A 17,269-nucleotide genomic window follows, 5' to 3' on the forward strand; every position below is an offset into this window, starting at 1 on the left:
AACAAAGGGACCTTGGCATATGTGTCCATAGATCTCTGAAGATGGAGGGGCACATTAGTGGGGTGGTGAAAAAGGCATATGGAACACTTGCCTTTATCAATCGAGGCATAGATTACAAAAGTAGAGAGGTCACACTGGAGTTGTATAGAGCCTTGGTGAGGCCACAGCTAGAGTACTGTGTGCAATTCTGGTCGCCACATTTTGGAAGATGTGATTGCACTGGAGGGGGTGCAGGGGAGATTCACCAGGATGTTGCCTGGGATGAAACATTTAAATTATGAAGAAAGGTTGGATAGACTTGGGTTGTTTACGTTGGAGCAGAGAAGACTGAGGGGCAACCTGATCGAGGTGTGCAAGATTATGAGGGGCATGGACAGGGTGGATAGGGAGCAGCTGTTCCCATTAGTTGAAGGGTCAGTCACAAGGGGGCATAAGTTAAGGTGAGGGGCAGGAGGTTTAGGGGAGATGTGAGGAAAAACTTTTTTACCCAGAGGGTAGTGATGGTCTGGAATGCCCTGCTTGGCAGGGTGGTGGAGGCGGGTTGCCTCACATCCTTTATAAAGTACCTGGACGAGCACTTGGCACATCATAACATTCAAGGCTATGGGCTAAGTGCTGGTAAATGGGATTAGGTAGGTAGGTCAGGTGTTTCTCATGTGTCGGTGCAGACTCGATGGGCCAAAGGGCCTCTTCTGCACTGTGATTCTGTGAATTTGTGTCCAATATGACTCTTCTTCAGAACTGGAAAGAGGTAAAAATGTTATGAATTTTATGCTGTTGGGAAAGGGAGTGTTGGGGCAGGGCAGGTGGAGCAAAATAGAAGGTCATGGGTAGGTCAGAGGGCAGAGAAATTAAATGACAAAGATGTCATGGAACACAAGGCAAAGGGAATAATAATGACAGTGTTAAGTCAAAAGCTTTGGTCCAGAGTAGGTGTTAATAGCAGAGTAATGGTCAGCACTGTCTGAAAGGGAAAACACGAGAACAAGACACGGACTGGTTCTTTGAGTGGGGGTGGGTTGGGGGGGCGGGGGGGTTCTTCAAAATGGAGGATAAGTCTGTAGTTCTTGAATTCAGTAACTTAATGCTGAGTCCAGAAGGCTGTAAAGTGCCAAATTGGAAGATGAGACGCTGTTCCTCAAGCTTGCACTGGGCTTCTATGGAACATTGTAGCAGGCCGAGGACAGAAATGTGAGCATATTGGAAAGGTGGTGAATTAAAATAGCAAACAACCAAAAAGGTCTTGATCATGCTTGCGGACTGAGCAAAGGCATTCCTCAAAGTGGTTGCTCAGTCTGCATTTTGTCTCCCCAGTGTAGAGAAGATTGCACTGTGAGCAGCATATACAGTAGACCAGATTGAAAGAAGTGCAAGTAAATCACTGCTTCACCTGGAAGGAGTGTTTGGTGTTTTCATTTGATAGTATGAACTTGGGTAAGAAATATTTTTCACAACCAAAGTTATCAAGGAGACTACTCCTCTTGATTCGAGGTTGGTGAATTAAAATAGTGATCTGAACTAAAAAAACTTGGAGCAGGATCTTTAGGTCAGTGAGCAGTGGGCGGGGCCCGCTTGCCCACGCGTAAAATAATGTGTGATGACGTCGGGCGGAACTCCCGACATCATCCCGCGTCATTTCCATTTTCAGGTCAGTGGGGATGCAGCCGAATCAGCTGTGCACCCGCCGACCTATCAACGGCCAATTGAGGCCATTTAAAAAGTACTTTACATAATTAATGGACCTTAAGCTTGGCGGGCAGGGCGGGAGCCCTGGTGGGCTTAAGAAAAATCACGGGCAGGTTGAGGTTTCATGAGGTTTTTTAAATATTTAATAAAGGTTTGACTGAAAGCGATGGATATGTCTCAACTCATGTGACAGTGTCACATGAGGGGACATGTCAGGGAAATTTTGTTTTTTGTCTCTAACATTTTTAAATTTGGAGCCGATCTCCTTGAGGCAGCACTTAGCCTCAGGGAGATCAGTGCACTCTTCCGTGTGCATGCGCGAAAGAGCGCACTCTCGGCTGAGGAAACCCCCCCGCCCGCAGAGGGAGCACATAGCGCTTCCTGGCGGACATCGCGCTGGGCGAGCCTTAATTGGCCCACCCATGTAAAACTTTGCCATGCACAAAATGGTTGCCACACTCAAAATGGCTGCCACACATCAGCCATGGCTCAGTCTTGCACTCTTTCCTCTACATCAGAAGGCTGTGGTTTAAGCCACACTCTAGAGATTTAAGCATTCAATCTGAGCTGACACTTCTGTGCAGTACCGAAAGGGTGCTGTTGTGCTGGGTCATGCAGTCTTTCAGATGAGCTATCAAAAATGAACACTCATCTGGACATAATGATCTCATGGTGCTATGTGAAGAAGCAATGGGAAATTTTCAAAATGGGCTCCCTCTGTGCTGCATGCTTCTATGATCCATCACTGCTCAGAAAAGTGCAAAATCAGGAATAAATACATGCAAAAACTAGAAATGGTGTTCTCAATGGGAAAAAAAAAGGAAATATAGGTAAAGTGCCACCTTACACCACTATAAAGATTGTTCAATAGTACCAGTCTCTTGTAATAGAGTAAAATGTCAGCACCAATGCACAATAATGAAAATTTCTCCCTCCTCCATGTTAGGACATTGCTGCAAAGGATAATCAAATATTTTGCAAATTGTATTTCTGTACACCAGCAAAGCCTCATTTTATTACACAAATGTAAGCAAAATCTAGCCATCATCTCCAGAGACAAATCAACACTGTAGTTAAATGGATAAAATAAAACTCATTACAATAAATAAAGCTTTTGGATAGTTTGGAGTTCTGGAAAATGAACAAATATCTGCACAAATGTGATATATTGAGGAAACTGCCCCTTACTTGAAGAAAAATGAAAACAGTTTTGCCTGGTTATAATATTATTGACTTGAGATATTCGGAGACAGAATATAAAATAAGCCCAAAAAGGCAGACGAGTGTTACATTGAAATGCGCTAGCTACAGGTTTTATGGCAGAGGTGTGGGAAGTATTATTCAGAAAGCTGTTGTACAAATCATAAGCTGCAACAGCTTTCACTGACATGATGAACAGCTTTGGTAGACACCAAGTTTTACGAATGACTAACTGGAGTATGGACCATTAAACAACAGCACATATTGTATTATGCATGACTCACTCGTAGTTTAGACAATTCAGGACTGTTATTACAGACAGTTTCTGCAAAAAGCTCCACTGGTACCTGAAACAAGGAAAGTGGAAAATAAAGTTTTTTGTTCAACTTTGCAAGATTATAATTCTGTGAGGAGTATTGCTTAATTTTAACATAGGCTGGGCCATTAACTATCTCCTCTCTCATAAACCCTCAAACGGATTTATATATAGTGAAAGTTGCCAGTTACTGGATTAACATAACTTTCAAGCTTTGGTCTTTGTGTGTATAACTCAGTTCCTGGCTTCTTTACTACAAAAACAGCATGAACATCTGACATTATTGGGAAGAGACCCCCCGCCTTCGCCCCCAAGCCAGTCGCCCCCAAGCCAGTCGCCCCACACCATTCTCCCAAACCACAGTAAGTTATTTACATAATCCACATTATACCATATTCATCCAGAAAATCTGGAATGCCTTCACCACTTTCCAAATTTAATACAACTGGACTCTCAAGCGTGGTCCACATCATTCTCAGTTCAAAATAGCTTTCTCTGTGTCATATGCCTTTTACATAAATCCTCCAAAAGCAATTAAAAGAATAAGCTTCCCTGTTGCCATTGGGTGGCACTCCTCACGTGTGGTGTCTATAACTGTGATGGTATATCCAGAGTCCCTTATCATTATCTACAGCTGACCTTCATTAGATAAAATGGGAATCACTGGACAGTTATTTTCATCATTACAGAATCCCATTTCCAACTTCAGGGAGGCCCCATACTATCATCTTAAGGAGGTACCATTATCCCTGCTCTTTCAACAGAAGTCCGCAATGGTAATAACCATCTAGCAGTTGTGATTAATGGAGGCCAGCAACAGTTAATGCACTGGATCAGCTATTATCATTATGTAGCTGAAAACTGTCTCCCCTGCCTGGTCCTGTTCTCTCAACTCTGCAATGGCCAACGTTCCAGGGAAGGACAAAGAAAATGCTGCAAGAACACTCTGAATCTCTCCTTGAAGTGCAGTAGCATTGACATTCATGAAACTTGCCACCCTGAGTTATGTCATCCTCGAACTGATGGACAGCGAACGACAACCATTATACAAACCCAAACCCTGTGTGCCATCCTTTGGAAACAGGAAAGCTTAATCCTTTAACTCTTTTGAAAGATCTATACAAAATGCATATACAATAGAGAGTTTATTTTGAATTCAGGATGGTGTGGCATATCCAAGAGGCCAGCTGTAATGAACTTGAGAAGTAGAGAAGTGGAGAACTTGAGAAGTGAGAGTCAGACTTTCTATTTGAATGTGGTATAACTGCAATTATCTTCTGGCTGATAAAGGGTATTGTTTAATTTTAACATCAGACGGGCCATCAACCACCTCCAGCTCTCTCAACCTCTCTTTCAGAATTGTACCCTGCTGTGTTTATGTTTAGACATAAGGCAAAGTTTAACTACAAAATATAGCAAGTTTATCTCCCATTCTAAAAACAAAAAACTGCGGATGCTGGAAACCCAAAACAAAAACAGCATTACCTGGAAAAACTCAGCAGGTCTGGCAGCATCGGCGGAGAAGAAAAGAGTTGACATTTCGAGTCCTCATGACCCTTCAACAGAATTGAGTGAATATTAGGAGAGGGGCGAAATATAAGCTGGTTTAAGGTGGGTTTGAAGGGTCATGAGGACTCAAAACGTCAACTCTTTTCTTCTCCGCCGATGCTGCCAGACCTGCTGAGTTTTTCCAGGTAATTCTGTTTTTGTTTTGGATTTCCAGCATCCGCAGTTTTTTGTTTTTATCTTAGTTCAGTCCCATACCTTGTCTGACAGTTTTCAGGCGGATCGGACCCTTGCAGCTCTTAATTTTAACATCAACCACCTCCAGCTCTCTCAAACTCTCTTTCAGAATTGTACCCTGCAGTGTTTATGTTTAGACTTAAGGCAAAGTTTAACTACAAAACATAGCAAGTTTATCTCCCATTCTACCATTTCACTGCTGCTCACATAATGTTTGCTTCTCTCAAAAATCTTATAACAAATTAATTGTTGATTAATTCATAAGCCACTATTTTAACTATGGAGTCAATGCAGCTGCATGGATTTTTTGGCAGCCATCATGAATTCAGTGCCATTCAACTCTCTCAGGGATATACCATTCCTTTTTTTCTGGTGTGGTCCAATGTTGTCTCAAGTGTGGAGACATCTGCTTTGTAAGAACCTAAAAGTGACAATAAAACATGAAATGCAATTCATTGTACTAAACCCATTCATTCTGCAGAATGTCTATCATGAACTCTAGCCAACAAACTTAACTTACTGAGGAAGTGTTTCTTCCTCTCTACCCTGGAGGTAACCTTGCATTCTACCTACTACCCTTCTTGGCTCTCTTACCTTGAATTTCCAAGGTGCTAGCAGCTCAGGGGCAACCATAATAGACAACCATAATTTCTAGTTGTCCCAGTTGGACATAGCTTATAACTCAGAATCTCCTTCCTATAACTCAGAATCTCCTTCCTAAATAACAAGGTGCATTTTTATACTAAATGGTGCTAAACAAAATAAATATTCCAATGAAATTCATAAACGCAAAATGAGCTCTGAATAATAAAAGGAATCATGGTGATAAACAAAGATGTGATCAAGAAGATCTATGTATATGCACCTTTAAACCTCTCTGTTCTTCCACTTTGTCAAGAATCTTACCATTTAGGTTTCCTTAATTTCACATTCTTTTTTCCAATTGTACTACCTTACACTTCTTTACATTGAACTGATCCAGCACCTATCTACACACTGAAATGATGCTGAATGATGTTGTCAAGAGGCAGCATGTAGCTAAGAGCATTAATAGAGGCAACTGAATCAGTGATTTCTACCTTGGTGATTCCTGTCCTTTTGACAATTCCTCCCTCTGTCCCATAGTGGTCATGCCATCAACTGCCCAATTCCCATACTAGATCCCTCCAATTTCCTTAAAATACATCACTTTGAACAAGCTTGATTTTCCTTACATGATTCAACATCAGGCTTTCCTCATGTCTTTATGACAGACATTGGGGATGTCATTTTATGTTAAAGGCACCATAAAAATGCAAGTTATCATTGTTATTAACTATGTCCTCCTACAATTTTCTGTAATTTAATATTTAATAATTTTCCCCTTGTCTAGATCTTATATATAAATGGAAAACTAAAGAGGTCCCATTACAGATCCCTAGGGCATAAATCACAATTAGAAAAAAACATCCTTTACCTTAACTCTGGTTTACATGCGTATCTATCTACACAGCCAAATTCCCTCCACTGCATTATGCCTTAGTTTTTGCCAAATCTCAAATGCCTTTGAAATCTATATATACACAGCATCCACCACATTCCTTTATTTATACACTCCAAAAATAACTCCAATTAAATTTGTTAAGCACAACCTTCCATTTGTACAACGGAATTATACCCACTTAGGCTATGCCTTTCTATGCATTCACTAATTCCATCCATATTATGTGTTATATGCCATATTCAAGGCAAAAGAATCTGACCTATGATTCCATAGCTTACCTTTAAAATTTTATTTAACGTGTGTGACATTTAGCACCTTCCAATCTTTTGACACAATTTCCCATATCCAAAGATTTTTTGTAACATTCTAATTAGTGTCTCCATTATCTCCTTTCCAGCCTCCTTTAGAATTATGGGATGCCTGCCAGTTGGACCCGGCAACTTTCCTACTTTCACATTAACAGCTTGAATAAAGTTTTCCTATGAATATTTGCCTCCCAATTATCTCCCACATTTGAACAGAGGCAAAACACTTATTGGTGCATCACTTCAACTCCAATACTCAAAGTATAAGAAATCCGTCCTATTCAACTTAAGTTTGTCCCATCCTTTCTTTTGCCATGCGTTCATTTGGTCATAAAAACCTTTGCTATTTCCTCTTATGTATTTTTTATATTCACTCTTTGTCTATCTCATCTTCCTTTTTGCTTCAATTTCAGGTTTGCACATTTCGCAGTTCTCTTCTATATTTAACATCTATTGCTGTCTAAAACCTCATTCTCCTTCTGACCTCTATATTTATTCATGGGACCCAGCTGTTGGTGCATCGTTTTACTTAGTCAGAATGTATTTCATCTGTACCATATCTACCTCATGCTTAAAAATGTTTCATTGCAGTCCAGTTTTTCAACTAGCATATTTTCCAACCAGTTTTTTGGATAGCTGCCCTTTTATCTCATGAAATTAACTAATTTCCAGTCCAATACATTTACCTTTGAATCTTTGAGTCATTTTCTCCTTCATCTATTTTTAATGTGAAACAATTTTGAAAGTTTTCTCTATATTCATCTCACTTAATTGTCCTGTTCATTAAGATTCATTATTAGAATCAGAAACAGTGTTGCATCTGTCCTTCTCACCTTAAGCTTTGCTCGAGAGTAGTTAATTTTACACTTACTTCCTCCAAATTAACTCATTTAGTGTACCTACATTGCATGGACTCTACGGAATGAACAGACTATTTAGCCTAAATGGTCTCTCTATGCCAGTATTTATATTTGTCATGAGCCTCAACTTCCTCTAAAGGCTCTTCCCTCCCTCACTCCAGGGCGGGCCGTGCAGGAACGGGCACGGGTGTGGACCCGATCGCCGCCCGCGATCAGGTCCGCGCCGCCATTTTGCGCAGGGGGGCCAATTAAGGACCCAGGGTGAAACACGGCTCCTGCAGACAACAGGAGTGGGTAGGCGGCAGTGGCACTGTAATGACCACTGGGTCCAATGGTGACTTGACAGCCCGTTTTAAAAAGCTCCTGCAGCCTTTCAAAGGCTGTGAAATACGGCTCATGGAAGGGCTCCCCAGAGCGCTGCTGGTGAGCAGGCCAGGCAGGAGGGTAGGGCAGGGGGGCACTGTGTCCCTCATTTTTCAGACGATTGCCTTGCTACCCTCCTGGAGGAGGTGGCAGCATAGCGGGAGGTCCTCATACCCCAGGGCGGGAGGAGGAGGCTCCCCCACATGACCAAACGTGCCTAGGAGGTGGCGGCGCAGGTACTGAGCTCCCATGACGTGGTGTGACGCACCTGAATCCAGTGTTGCAAACGCTTCAATGACCTGTTGCGCTCGGGAAGGGCGAGTATGATGTTGGCATTAGTCACTTAACCCAGCAGGTAGGCTTTCCCCCCGGCGCTGTCCCCCCAGTCTGAGTGGAGCAGCTGCAATGAATCATTGACAGCATGTGTCCTTCGTTGGGTCCAGCAGACATTGTCCATGCCGAGGTCACCCTGAGAGGGTGGTGAAGAGATGGGTTCTGCACCCGCAACACGTGGTACACTGAGACCCATGTGACTGTTTTGGGGGCAACCTGGAGGAGCTGCATCTAGGCACAGTGCTGGAACTCCAGGACATGTCAAAGTCAGGGTGAGGACATGATGACATACTGGGAGAGGAGCTTCAAGGTGGCGTGGTACCGATCGACCTGGGAAGTGGGTGGTGGGGAGACAGGCCTGGCATCTTTGTGTGAGTGTTCAGCAACAGTGGGGTGAGGAGGCACTGGAGCCCTGAAACACCCCACTCTGGTTAGGGTGGGCCGTGCGTGAAGAGAATCCAGGTACAAGTAGCATTAATCAATGCTCTTCTCTCCTTTTCAGGAGAAGAATGCACACAATGCCGCCGAGCAGGTGAGGACTGGCAGAGGGCCTGACCAGTTGGTGATTCTCAGCCGATTCGAGCAGGAGTCCCTAGATTTGGAGAGGTGCCATGCACTCAGGTCCACCAGTGTTAGTAAGGCTGCGGTGTCACAAGCAGGTATGTTTGCCCAGCAGTGAGGTCATCATTGTTCTCCCAGCAGCCATGGCAGTGCTGAATGTTCAGTGATTGAAGTTTGCAACATGGCTTGATTATTGCTTTGGAAGGATGAGCGCATAATGATCCGGGGGACAGGGATGCTTACTGACTTTTTCTCCACGTTAACTGATCCAATGTCCTTGATCTCCCTCAGGACTCCTGAGGACCCTGAAGTCTCGGACTGACCAGTGTCACTCCATCTCTGCCAGGTAGGCACCAGCGCAGATACTACCACAATTAGAACATCAGCTAGTGTCCCGGGGCACAGCGGTGAGGGCACTTCACAGTCGCTGGAGGAGCTGGCAGAGACAGAGACTGCCCATGGCACCAGGAGTCGGAGGACTGCCGGGGGCCAGGATCATGCTCAGTCAGTGACTGATGATGTGCCTCTGGAGTCGTCCGTGATGCAGCAAGGGCAGCAAATGCGGCCAGGTGTGCGAGAGCATCTGGGGGAGACACATGAGGCTATGCCTGGCTTGGTATCCGTGGTGGAGAAGTTTATGTGGACCATTACCAATGCAATGAGCCTCATGGCTGAACGCCATGCGTCCTCCATGGAGAGAGTGGCGGCTCTCATGGAGAGGCTCCTCCAGGAGACCAATCAGGGTTCCCTAGGGCTGCGCTCAGACCAGCAAGCCCTCACATCGGCATTGACCTCAGCTGGTCAGTGCCAGTGTGGAAGATGGTCTGGGCACCAAGTTTCCCAGCTCGGTGCCCATCCATCCATGGTGAGCAGGGAGGTCCAAAGCGACCTCACGTCGATGCAGCAGCTGCCTGTAGTCTCTGAGGGCTCCTCTCAGGGTGATCCGGATGAGGATGGCAGCTCCTCTGCCCCTCTGCCAGTGACCGCAGCATCCGGTGAGGCTGCGACAACTGGGGAGATGCCAGCTCTGAAACTGGCAGCTCCCTCCCAGGTGGGGCCGAGCACAGGCTCCACGGGCCAGAGGACGACCGCCAAGGTCATTGAGGCCAACAGGACAACCCAGTGAGCAGGCTGTCTCAGATGCCACTCCCAACGAGGGGGCAGAACCAAGATGTAGCAGCCGAAAACGTAAACGTAAGGCACCTTAGTCACACCATGGGTTTATCACTGGTGCTTTTGTGTTGGCCTGCAATGAGGTTTTTATGAGTTGGTGAGATGTTTAACACCGTTGTCACTTTGTTTTATTATGCTCCTTTTGTTATATTATTAAATTCAGACATGTCATCTCTTTTCTTCTGCAGGTGGAAGGTTACCAATAATGTTATGAGTGATTTGTGGGACATTCAGTTTTATTAACAAGGCCCTTAGTTAATGTTCCTAGCCAGGCAGATTTTGCACTCAGGTGTCGAGTATGGAGCCTGCAGCCCAGGCTTGCCCTGGAGGTCCATCTGTGGTGTGCTAGCTGAAGGTTAGTTGGATTAAAGCCTCCTGGGTGTCCTTGCTTTCCTGGAGTATGCCTGGGTCAGCGTCTACCCCTTCAGCATTTCCCTGTGCATTCCTATCCTTGGACTCACTGCTGGACTCATTGTGTGCATCCGCAACCACTGCGTTGACATCTTCGTCGTCCACAGCGTCTCCCCTTTCCAGCGCAGGATTATGGAGAGCACAGCATGCAACCACTATCAGTGACACACGATTTGAGGGGTACTGGAGTGCACACCCTGATCGGTCCAAGCATTGGAGAACACCAATGCCAATGGCTTTCTCCACCATAGCCTTTGTGGAGGTGTGGCACCTATTGTACTGCTGCTTAGCTTCTGTTCATGGATGGCAGAGAAGCGTCATGATCCACCATAAATGGGGATAGCCCTTGTCACCCAGCAGCCATCCATCCAGCCGGGCTGGAGCACTGAAGAGCGCCAGCACCTGGGAGTGTCTGAGGATGTAGGCATCGTGGGAGCTGCCTGGGTACCTTGCACAGACTTGCAGAATCTGCATCCTGTGATCACACACTATCTGCACGTTCATGGAGTGGAAGCCCGTCCTGTTGACGAAGGCACTGGGCTCACCTACTGGTACCTTGATGGCCACATGTGTGCAGTCTATAGCACCCTGGGCACGGGGGAAGGCAGCAATGGCTGCGAAGCCTCTGGCTCGCTGTGTCTGGCTTGTCTGGTCCTAGTGGAAGTGGATGAAGGTCAGCGCAGGCCTGAACAGAGCATCTGTAACTTGCGTGACACAAGTGTGAAAAGCTGATTGGGAGACACCGCAAAGATCACCCACCGACCCCTGGAAGGAGCCAGAAGCATAGAAGTTGAGGACAGCTGTGATCTTCGGAGCCACTGGCTTGGGGTGTCCACCCACACAGTTAGCAGAGATCTCAGGCCCTATCATCTGACAGATATAAAAATAAAAATACCTGGAAAAACTCAGCAGGTCTGGCAGCATCTGCGGAGAGGAACACACTTAACGTTTCGAGTCCATATAACTCTTCAACAGAACTAAGTAAAAATAGAAAAGAAGTGAAATATAAACTGGTTTAAGGGGGGGTGGGACAAGTAGAACTGGATAGAGGGCCAGTGATTGGTGGAGATAACCAAAAGATGTCAAAGACAAAAGGACAAAGAGGTGTTGAAGGTGGTGATATTATCTAAGGAATGTGCTAATTAAGGGTAGAAAGCAGGACAAGTAAGGTGCAGATAGCCATGGTGGGGGTGGGGTGATGGGAAGGGATCGAAATAAGCTAAAAGGTAGAGATAAAACAATAGATGGAAATACATTTAAAAATAATGGAAATAGGTGGGAAAAGAAAAATCCCTTCCCACCTACATCCGTGATTCCGCTGACACCCTACATCATATCCACAATTTCCAATTCCCTGGCCCCAATCGCCTCCTCTTCACCGTGGACACCCAATCCCTCTACATCTCCATCCCCCACCGGGATGGTCTGAGGGCTCTCCGCTTCTTCCTCAAACGGAGGCCCGATTAATCCCCATCCACCAGTGCTCTCCCCTGTCTGGCTGAACTTGTTCTCACACTGAACAATTTCTCCTTAAACTCCCCTCACTTCCTCCAAATAAAAGGTGTGGCTATGGGTACCGGCATGGGCTCCAGTTATGCCTGTCTCTTTATGGGGTATGTGGAACATTCCTTGTTCCAGTCCTACTCCGGCTCCCTCCCACAACTCTTTCTGCAGTACACCAATGATTGCTTTGGTGCTGCTTCATGCTCTTGTCTGGACCTGGAAAAATTTATTAATTTTGCTCCCAATTTCCACCCCTTCATCATTTTCACATGGTCCATCTCTGACCTCTCTCAATTTCTGGTGATAGACTTTCCACCAACATTCATTACAAGCCCACTGACTCCCACAGCTGCCTCGACTACAGCTCCACACACTCCGCTTCCTGTAAGGTCTCTATCCCATTCCTCTGACATGTCTTCTTCCTTAACCGAGGTTTTCCATCCACGATGGTTGACAGGGCCCTCAACCGTGTCAGGCCCATATCCCACGCATCCACCCTCGCACCTTCCTCTCCCTCCCAGAACCATGATAGGGTCCCCCTTGTCCTCACTTATCACCCCACCAGCCTCTGCATTCAAAGGATCATCCTCCGCCATTTCCGCCAACTCCAGCATGATGCCACCACCAAACACATCTTCCCTTCAGCCCCCCGGCGGCATTCCGCAGGGATTGTTCCCTCTGTGACACCCTGGTCCACTCCTCCATCACCCCCTACACCTTAACCCATCCCACGGCATCTTCCTATGCAACCGCAGAAGGTGCAACACCTGCCCCTTTACTTCCCCTCTCCTCACCATCCAAGGGCCCAAACACTCCTTTCAAGTGAAGCAGCATTTCACTTGCACTTCCCTCAATTTAGTCTACTGCATTCGCTGCTCCCAATGTGGTTTCTTCTACACTGGAGAGACCAAACGCAGACTGGGTGACCTCTTTGCAGAACACCTTCGGTCTGTCCGCAAGCATGACCGAGACCTCCCTGTCACTTGCCATTTCAACACTCCACCCTGTTCTCATGCCCACTTGTCCATCCTTGGCCTGCTGCATTGTTCCAGTGAAGCTCAACGCAAACTGGAGGAACAGCACTTCATCTTCCGACTAGGCACTTTATAGCCTTCCGGACTGAATATTGAGTTAAACAATTTTAGATCATGAACTCTCTCCTCCAACCCCACCCCCTTTCCGATCCCCCCTTTTTTTCCAATAATAATAGATTTTTCTTTTCCCACCTGCTTCCATTATTTTTAAATGTATTTCCATCCTTTGTTTTATCTCTACCTTTTAGCTTATTTCGATCCCTTCCCTTCACCCCACCCCCACTAGGGCTATCTGTACCTTGCTTGTCCTGCTTTCTACCCTTAATTAGGACATTCTTTAGATAATATCACCACCTTCAACACCTCTTTGTCCTTTTGTCTATCTCCACCTATATTCAGCTCTACCGCCCCCCCCCCCACCCCCCGCCCTTAACCCAGCTTATATTTCACTTCTTTTGTATTTTTCCTTAGTTCTGTTGAAGTCATATGGACTTGTAACGTTAATTGAGTTCCTCTCTGCAGATGCTGCCAGACCTGCTGAGTTTTTCCAGGTATTTTTATTTTTGTTTTGGATTTCCAGCATCTGCAGTTTTTTGCTTTCATCTGACAAATATAGTTGACTGTCTCCCTTGAGAGACGGAGCCTCCTTCGGCACAGCACCTCAGACATAGTGAGGTAGCTGCTTCGCCGCCTGCATACCCTGGCAACAGGATAGTGGCGTCTTCTGCAGCCCCTTCCATCTTGGGCTACCTCTTGGCCCTGCGCCCCTTGTGCCTGTCCTCCCAAAGGTGGCTCCCTTGGAGGCTGCATGTGCACTCCTGGCCCCCTCCCCCTTTTAGCCCTCTCTTCCTCCTCAGAGGAGGTGTTCCAATGGAGAGATCACCTCCCATTCCCAGGCTAAGGGAAGGCTTCCTGAAACCTGTAGGCTCAAAAATGTTTCTTCACTGCAGAGTGCTGACCTGAAGGTTGAGAGTCTGGTCCAAGCAGCTGGTATGCATTTTGAAGTACTGCAGTTCACACAGGCAAGTATCATGAACTTTGAAAAATCAATATTTGATAGAGCACACCTGCAACCCCACTGAACCCTTTTATCCGACCCGTGGATGAGATCTATACAAATGTCTCCTGCCCGCCTGCCTGTTGCCCCCATGTGCCGACCCAAAGATCGCAAGGGTGCAGAAAAATCACCGTCAATTGGCTCCTCAAGGGCCTTAAGTGGCCCATTAATTAATGGCTAGCAAGCATCAGATTTCATCGCATGCCTGTCCAACGAAACATCACAATGGCACGTGATGACATTGGGACACTCACCCGATGTCACCGTGCGTCATTTTACACGTCGGCGTGCGGGTCCCATCCCCGCATGCCAACGGGAAAATTCTACTCCATATCTTTGTATTATCTTCTCCCTCATTGGCATACTTAAAGGAAGGCTTGATGCACAATGTTAACTGCACCTACATTATTCTTCTACTCAGCATTTTAAAAAAATAACTTGGATCATATTTCCTCTCAGTTAACACATTTAAATTCAGGTTTAATTTACATTGTACACAAATAGCTATAACCTTATGGATCCACTTACATACAGCACAAAAATGTAGGTAAATCTTATGTTACATAATTTTACAATTAAGAGCCTGCTGGTTGGGTGGGAGGGTCAGCACTTCAAAAACCTTTTGATCTGTAGGCAAACTCTATGCAGTACATCCAATGGCAATAGTAGTGCTTATGGGATTAAGACACCTAAAAGCACTTCAAAAGGTGCAGACAAAACAGTGAACAATGAACAGGAGGCAAAATGAGAAAACAGAAGTTTGTATATATGAAAGGAAGGTTTACAAAAGGAGGGAGGAATTTTTGGAGGATAATTGGTGAAAGAGCTGCCCTAATAATGGAGCAGTGGGAGTGGAGGAAAAGGAGTAATATGGTGTAAGATGTGAAGATGGCATATGTGGGAAAGTGTTGCTGGAGTGGGGCAAGACCACAGAGGGTTTGAAATTGAGCGTGAAAATGTGGAAATCAAATCACTGGGGAAAAGAGAACCAGAGAAAAGAACAGGATTTAAGGAGCTGCTTTTTGTGATAATCTGCAAAGTGGCATCAAACCACATTCCACTGACAAGCCAAGATTCATGTAGAATGAATCAAACACCAAGTACTTTGCAATGGATTTGTTGCATTGTCATTGTGCCCCTTCGCTCTGCTCTACATTACCTGTGATCCTCTAAACAGTTCACTCTTAATTCAAGGAAGTATTTTTATTTTGTGTTAATGTTATTAATGGTACTAATCACTGTGCATAAGTCCAGTAACACACTTCCACACATGGTCCACATCTTCAGAAAGAAGCAAGGGGCTAAAAACTGTATTCAACAAGCATATTAGGTCAAGGAGTCATTTTTAAAAATTCTTTCATGGGATGTGGGCATCGCCGGCTAGGCCCATCCCTAACTGCCCTTAAGAAGTTGGTGGTGAGCTACCTTCTTGAGCCACTGCAGTCCATGTGGTGTAGGTTTAACCCCAAAGTGCTGTTAGGAAGGGAATTCCTCGATTTTGACCAAACAATACTAAAGGAATGATGGTACAGTTCCAAATCAGGATGGCATGTTGCTTGGAAGGGAACTTACAGGTGACGGCGTTCCCATACTGGCCTTGTCCTTGCAGGTGATAGAGGTCGAGGGTTTGGAAGATGCTCTCAAAGGAGGTTTGGTCAATGCTGTGATTCATCTTGTATGTGGTACACATATGTTTCAAAAGATAATTTCCACATGGAAACACAGAAGGTAACTTTGATCTTGTCTATAAACGTAGATGAATCTTTTCAATATACATAGATAACTATATTGTACCCCAAAGAAATTGTACCCCAAGTACAATACCTATTTTAATGCACCTGGCTCCTGTGGGAGTAGCATTTTGGAATAATGTATGTAAACACTTTGCTTTGCTACAGTTTGGCATCACACGTACAATTTTACATCCAACAAGGTCCATTTCTATTAACCAACTTCAGAGGCCTCCTGTGTAATCCAAAGAACAGAAACTAAACTCAAATCTGAAGTAAATCAGTGAATTAAATTCAAACAGTCAGAGAAGTCTCAGAGGATGAATCCACTCAACTCACTTAGTTCATAGATCATGCAAAGTGCTCCCGTTTCAAACAGCCAACACTTATTTAAACAATTCTTTAGATTTAAACAAATTTCATCCTCAGCAAAGAATATCCTATTTCTTCAGTACACTATCTCCATCTATCCATATCAACCCAAATAATCGCCATTTCTAATGACTTGCATTGACAGTCACAGTGCTTTCCAGAAAATAAAAGTGATATTTCAAAATGGTCCATCCCAATGCCCAGCGCAAACTAAGTAGAAATGTAAAGCTACCAAGTATGCAGTGAAATGCTTATGAGCATCCCAATAAAGACATACAAATGTTACACACCTCATTAAATTTAGATGAAGAGGGAAAAGAGGAGGATCATGTGAGCATAAAAGTCAGCACTGACCAATTGGGCCCAATGCCCTGTTTTTTGTGCTGTAAATTCTATGTATTACTAGCATAGTGTATCTTATTTTTTTGTGCTTTAGCCAACACCCTACTTTGTCCCCAACTCTATAACCTCCTCCAGCCTTAGAACCAACCCCCTTCCCAGAGATCTCTGTACTCCTCCAATTCTAGCCTTTTGTGCATCCCCATTTAAATCACTCAACTATTGGCAGCTGTTATGATCCAGTTAAGGACCAGTCATTTTTATTGTAAAGAAGACAAAATTTGAAATTCCAGTTAATTACTAAGAGAATAAAGCCACAAGATACTTCTTCAAACAAACAGAAGAATTTTTACTATACAAGAGTCAGAAAAGGAAAGTGTCAATACTAGCTGTCTTATATTCTAACACCCAAAATGAACATGAGATAAGCTTGAAATAACAGGAAAACTCTTGTCAAACAAAAATCACAAACTGCACACAAAATGGCAGTCTCAACCAAGACAGGTCCCATAAATTTTCTCAGCCGCCCGCCTAGACATCAGTAATCACCACAAATTACAAAAAATCCTTCACTCTGTCTTCCTCCTGAGAGACTTCAGCGCCTTATCTTGGATGATTTAGCCTCTAATTTCCCTTCAATAGCAGTTCAAACTCAGCCTGGAGGCCCTTTTGTTGCTTGTCCTGCAATGAATTCCCTGGCAACAGGTTTCCATCTCAGAATGGCCCAATGACAATGCACCTCCCAGCTACTCAGTTTCTTCACCTAAGACTTCTTCCTAATGAGTTTATAAGACTGCACC

The 17,269-nt window shown here is 44.8% G+C and overlaps 1 protein-coding gene across 8 annotated transcripts in view; it reads right to left on the minus strand.

Annotated features, from left to right (window-relative positions):
• The window catches only part of magi1b (membrane associated guanylate kinase, WW and PDZ domain containing 1b), a 510,580-nt gene that overhangs the window by 398,770 nt on the left and 94,541 nt on the right, over nucleotides 1-17,269 (minus strand). The window contains exon 1 of one of the 8 annotated variants that reach the window (XM_041191214.1): nucleotides 4,967-5,009. The exons of 6 other annotated variants lie outside the window; for them this stretch is intronic. The gene's annotated coding sequence lies outside the window, so the exon portion shown is untranslated. Of the gene's footprint in view, nucleotides 1-4,966; nucleotides 5,010-17,269 lie in introns of those variants that run through there. One more of the 8 variants, XM_041191216.1, reaches the window with a different exon arrangement.

This window comes from Carcharodon carcharias, chromosome 7 (genome assembly GCF_017639515.1).
Source record: "Carcharodon carcharias isolate sCarCar2 chromosome 7, sCarCar2.pri, whole genome shotgun sequence".
Lineage (NCBI taxonomy): Eukaryota > Metazoa > Chordata > Chondrichthyes > Lamniformes > Lamnidae > Carcharodon > Carcharodon carcharias.